Below are 6,640 nucleotides of genomic sequence, written 5' to 3'. Positions count from 1 at the left end.
CTATCTTTATTTACATTTGCTGCTGCTATAAAGCCAAAGCAGACTGAAGAGCTATTGAGGTCTGATTTATTCATTATGTTTAAGAACATCCTTAAAGTCTATCAATCAACCTGTCTAATCTAATAACAACTAGCATTTATAGAGTAGTTTAAGGCATGCAAGGTGTTCTATACAGGTTATTGTTTTTCTCCTTTGAAACAATAGCAGAGGTGGATGCTTATTATTATTCTCCTTTTACAGATGAGGAAACTGAGGCTGAGAGAGGTCAAGAAAACTGACGCAAGGACACACAGTTAAGTGTCTGAGGAAGATTTAAATTCAGGTCTTTCTGAATCCAAGTCTAATACTCTCCATTGTATCACTTAGGTGGGGAAGGAGAAACTGTTTCTACCATCTAACCCACCTTTCTCTTCGACTTTCACCTCTGCCTCCCCTCCCCCCCTTTTTTTACAAGACAGTAGGGATGTAGTAACGTGCTCAGGGTCACAGAGCTAGTGTCAAGCATCTGAAGTCAAATTTGAACTCATGTCCTCCTGCCTCCAGAGCTGGGGCTCTATCCACTGTGCTACCTATCTACCCCAAACCACTGTCTTTTGTTTCTCAATAGTATTTTACTTTTTCCAAATATGTGTTCTTTTCAACATTCCTTTTTTGTAATATTTTGTACTACATTTTTTCTATTCCCCTTCTTCCCTTACCTCTTCCCTCCCCAAAACAGCAAGCAATCTAAGATAAGCTATACATGTACTATTCTTTGATACATATTTCCATATTTGTCATGTTGTACAAGAAAAATCAGATCAAAAGAGAAAAAACCAAGAGAAAGAAAAAGCAAGAAAGAAAAACAAACAAAAAAAGGGGGAGGAAATATTTTGCTTTGATCCACATTTAGTCTCTGTAATTCTCTCTCTAGATGCAGATGGCATTTTCCAACTCAAGCCTATTGGAATTGTCTTGGATCATTGCATTGCTGAGAAGTACAATTGATCATCACATAATCTTGCTATAACTGTGTTTGATGTTCTCCTGGTTCTGCTCACTTCACTTAGCATCAGTTCATGTAAGTCTTTCCAGGCTTTTCAAAAAATCATCCTGCTCATCATTTCTTATAGAACAATAATATTCCATTACATTCATATACCATAACTTATCCAGCCATTCCCTAGTTGATGAAGATCCACTCAATTTTCCATTCCTTGTCACTACAAAAAAAGTTGCTACTAACATTTTTGCAAATGTCTTTTCCCTTCTTTTATGATTTCTTTGGGGAAACAGACCCCAGTAGACATACTGGATCAAAGGCTATAGCCCTTTGATCACAGTTTCAAATTGCTCTCCAGAATGGTTGGATCATTTCACAACTCCACCAACAATGCATCAGTGTCCCAGTTTTCCCACATCCCTCCCACCATTTATCATTATCTTTTCCTGTCATCTTAGCCAAACTGAGAAATGTGAAGTGGCTCAGTTATCTTAATTTATATTTCTCTAAGCAGCAGTAATTTAGAGCATTTTTTCCATATGACTGGAAATGGCTTTAATTTCATCTTAAAATTGCTCATATTCTTTGACCATTTATCAATTAGGGAATGAATTGTATTCCTTTAAATTTGGCTCAGTTCTTTATGTATGTTAGAGATGAGGCCTTCATGAGAAACACTAGCTGTAAAAATTATTTTCCAGGAAAGCAGCTCTTTTGGACATTCTCCATTTGGTGTCTTATTTGACAACTGAGAATAATTTAAAATGACTTTGCTGGTGCCTGATTTTTCCTCTAATCTGTCCTACTGTCCCATCTGGTAGTTTTCTAGTGGATTTATTTTTAAAATCTCCAATAATCATCAAAACTCTGTAACTACCTGAATTCTAAGTTGAATTGATTGTTAAATCAAAAGTGCTATTTGTAGAAATTTTCAACACAGTGAAAGCCCAATTACTGTCATAACAAAATGTTCTGTTTTCTACAAAAACAAACCAAAAAAAAACCCCAAAACTGTTACTCATCATCTCAAGTTGAGCATCTCCTGTTTATTTAATGCTCAGCTTCCCTGTTGCTGATATCCCTCCTCTCCTACCTTTCTTTTTACTCCATTCCCAACCCCCTTTTTGCTGTAGTATGTGGTAATTTGATAAGAGACAACTCCCCTCCCCCATCCCACATATGATATTCAAAGTTTATTATTGTAATAAAGTATTTCATGCTAGCTTAAAAAAAAAAGACTACTTTGATATAATCCTAGTCCCACAGGTACTCTTCCTTCCCTCCTCATTCCACCCATTCCCATTTATCAATTTTTTCTTAGTTTGGAGATTTATTTAAAATATTTTTTTCTTTATTTTTTTTCCTCCTTCTCCTAAGTGATTGTTTCAAATTCTTTGTTTCTTTCCAATTTCTTATGTTTGTTAGGTCTCTTTATTTCTAAGAACCTTTACTTTGCTTTCTATATTAATTCCCTTCTTAATCAATCTAGTTTGAAATTTTTTTCTGCGATTCCTGTACCACATTTTTATTTCTTCTTTATGTCCCAATGTTCCTCATGAGGAACTGGGTTTGAATATTCTCTTCTAACCATTGTTCCTTTTCCCTATGATGTTTTTATTCTTGGAAGCACTACTCTGTTAGGGGAAGAGCCCTATGTGTGGATAGAAATACCCTATGATAGAAATTGCCCTGTCCTAAACTGTGCAGTTCAGTTCTATCCTTACCATCCCTATGATATTCTCCTTCCCATTGGCTGTTCCATCTCATCTAAACTAGGTATATGAAGTACTGAGTACAGGACCTGAGAGATCTGAGTTCAAGTCCAGACTCAGACACTTAACCTGCTGTGTGACTGGGCAAGTCACTTAACTGATGTCTGTCAGTTTTCTCATCTGTAAAATGAGGATAGCAATACTACTTCCTTACCAAGATTCTTGTGAGGATAAAATGGGATATAAAATATTGGAAAGCACTTTGTAAACCATAAAGCATTATGTATTAGCTATTATTATTTTCTCAAAATTTATGTCTCTCTTCCTTTCCCCTCCTCCCCTTAATCTCTTGGAGTAGCAGCTTCCTCTAGGAGTTTGCATATCCCTTCTCCTGGATTAGAATATTATTCATGAAAGTACAACACTCATTTAAAGGGTTTCCCAATGTATCAACTCCCCCCAGATTAAATTTATCTTGATATACCCATTTCTGAATGCAGATACATACCTTTTTCCTCATGAGAGTGCATTTCAAAAGGATCCTTTCTCTCCTCCTTTAAATAATATTTTTTTCTAATTACATATAAAGGCAATGTTCAACATTCTTTTTTATGATTTAATTTTATGATTTTAAGATTGAGTCCCAATTTTTTCTACTTCCCCTCATTCTCCCCTCCTTCTTCCCAAGGCTTCAAGCAATCTATATAGGTTATACATATGTAATCATATAAAACATGTGCACATGAGTCATGTTGAAATCACTTCCTTCTGTTGCTTCTCTCATTCTTCTGCAATTCCTTGTCTTTTTTTCCCTGAAACTAGCAATCATTATTTATTTGCTCTTTACTCATGTGCTTGATAAGAATACTCACCCTTTTCCTTCTGTCATCCACCTCCCTTATAATCTCCCACTCAGTAAATTAATCTCAAAAAAAAAAAAAAAACCAACACTAATTAGACTTTAAGGAGATAGTAGGGTTTTGTCCATGGGAAGTGTCCTTAAAAGTCCTCTAGTTCATCTTCTTCTTATTTTATAGATGAGAACATCGAGGCCCAGAGAGAGGTAAAATGAAATGCCTAAAGTCACAGAGCTAAATAGCAAAGCTGAGATTCTGTTCAAGTCCCTTGATTTCTAATCCCGTGCTTTTTCTTTTTTACCATGGTGTCTAATTTAATCTTTTTGTTGAGGTTGGGAAAGGGGATCCCAAGAGTTTGGGGTCCCAAACTGGTGTCTCAAAAGAATTTTCAGGCTTGACTCCAACTCCTTAGCCAAGCAAAGCTTTATTGCAATAGTAACGCCATTACAAGGTGGACTGAATTATAAGGGAATTCAGCAGAGAAACAGAAGCAAGGAGAGACTTTTATCCAGCTTCTATCATAGATATGCTAATTCTATGGCTCATAGGTAGGAAGGAATTTGGTTCTCATTGACCAGATTATTACTATTGTCTCAGGAGTTTGATCTATGGGAGTGTCCTGAGGTCAGAAGCTATCTGAGGAAGGAATGGTCAGAATCAGAAAGATTGGGTTTAGGAGTTTCCAGAGCCAGAAGATTTAGGACTACTGATTTGTTGTTAAACAGAAGCCCCCCAAGGGCAGGGGACCCCAAAACCACCACTAAATTTCCCTAGAAGCTGTATCATATCATTTTTACTGATGATGAGACTGAGATACAGTGATGTAAAATAATCTGCCCCAAAGCACTTAAACTCTTAACTAATTCTGATTTCATTGATCTGAAAGTTCCCTCCAAAGAGGCAGATTGCCATCCACCCATGACTTCCCAATCTGTGGAACTCTGCCTATTCTCCTATATATTCACCACAGGAAGGGCCCTCCAAATTGCAGAGGTTAAATACCTGGGTAGGGATTCTTCCATTCTCCAAGCTACAAATTCAATGCTCTTGCATACAGTTCTGATAAGGAAAGGGTGAGGGTGTAATGGAATAGAGACCCTGAAGTCCCTGGACTTAGGAAGCTGAAGGAAAGGAATTGTGGTTTGTCTTTCCTTCTGGAAGGGGACCATGACATCAAGAGGTGATGTGCAAATGAATTGGATTGAAGAGGGCTGTGCAAGGTCCCCTGCCTCACTTGTCCCCTGCCTCACTTTTCCTCCAGAACCATCTGGGTCCAGTGACCAGATATAAATGGTCCTGGATGCAGTGGGAGATCTTGGCATTTTTTTTTTCTGTTTTTTATTATTTTATATTTAAAATTAAAAAAATATTTTTATATTCTTTTTTTTATTTACAAAACATATGCATGGGTAATTTTTTCAACACTGACCCTTGCAAAACCTTTCGTTCCAAAATTTTTCCTTCTTCCCCCCATCCCCTCTCCTAGCTAGCAGGTAGTCCAATACATGTTAAATATATTAAAATACATGTTAAATCCTATATGTGTATATATATTTATACAGTTATCTTGCTGCACAAGAAAGATCAGATCAAGAAAGAAGAAAAAGAAAAACTGAGAAAGAAAACAAAATGCAAGCAAATAACAAACAGAGAGAGTGAGTATGCTATGTTGCGATCCACACTCTGTTCCAACGGTTCTCTCTGGATGTACCTTGGCTTTTTTAAGCTAAGGTCTTCAACAGGTCTCAGTTTGACTGGGGCAATACTTATTCAGTGATAATAGAGGAAGAGAGGCAAAAAAAAAAAAAAAAAGACTCTAGTCCAAAAAATTCTAAATAAATAAAGAAATGAATGCAGGTGGGGAAAAACCCTCAGAGTTTCTGGCCAAAGCAGAAAGAACTTCTATTTAATGAGTCAATCAGGACCCAAGCAATGTCTGAATTGGGTTGGGCCTAGGACCAATTGGTGGCCAATTAGAATCAGATAGGGAAAGAAGGCACACTGATTTCAATGATGATTTTCCCCTAGAAGAGACGCAGGTTGTATTCCTCCAGGGCTATAATCCTCATTCTGTTGGTTTAGCTGAATCAAGGAGCAACAGCGGCATCTTCATGCAGCCTGATGAACTCTGCTGGGGGAGCAGAGATCCTTGAGAAGACTTATTTTTAAAAAATGCACGATTACCCCAGCAGCCAAGGTGTCTGAGCTGTTCCTGCTCAGTAATCAATCAGTACTTAATAGTTATAGCCAGGATCAGTCCTCCTTGGAGATTAAGAAAGTTCACTTGCAATTTAATCTGGAAATCAAACACAATGAGCCTCCTATAAAAGGACCAGGAAATCTTCTGCCTTTCTCCCAGTCTCTTCTGAGGTTTTGTCAAAAGCATCAGGAGGAGAAGTCTGAAAAGAATGAACATGTCTGTGACAAAAAATGACAGATAAAGATTTTCATTCTGACCATAACTGATGGGCTTTATGACTGTGGGTAGAAAAGTCATTTCATTTTTAGTTGCCTCTGTCTATAAAATGATGGGAACATTGTGAAATTAGTTTGAATCCAGGCAAAATTCAAAATGATGCTTCCTCCAAAGGAGAAAAAATACAATCTAATATATTTCCTGCATCGGTGAAGCTTCCTTTACCAAATCAAAACTTGAGGGGGACAAAAAAGAAAAAAAGAGACTCACTGCAGAGATATCAGACTCAAGAATAGGGACCACTAAACTTTACATACGGATATCTGTAAATTAAACAGTGATTTGATTTCAAAATGTAATATGTCTGCATTTTATTGTATTTTTATTCTGTTAAATATTTTCTAATTACATTTTAATTTGATAGAGATCAAACAGCCAGTGATGAGAGGATTCGTTACCGATGACACAGAATAGAAGAAAATGGAGGGGAAAAAAATGGAGGCATATTTTGTTTTATTATGCTTCAGAGAAGTTTTTTTTTTTTTAATTAAAAGTTTGTGGCAACCTGCACTGAGTAAGTCTCTAGGTGCCATTTTTCCAACGTGTGCTCACATTGAATATTATGTGAAACTCTAAAACTTTGGAGTCTGCCTCAGGAAACTCCCAATCTATC

This window comes from Antechinus flavipes, chromosome 4 (assembly GCF_016432865.1).
Source record: "Antechinus flavipes isolate AdamAnt ecotype Samford, QLD, Australia chromosome 4, AdamAnt_v2, whole genome shotgun sequence".
Taxonomy (NCBI): domain Eukaryota; kingdom Metazoa; phylum Chordata; class Mammalia; order Dasyuromorphia; family Dasyuridae; genus Antechinus; species Antechinus flavipes.
Note: the sequence above shows the minus strand (reverse complement) of the source record.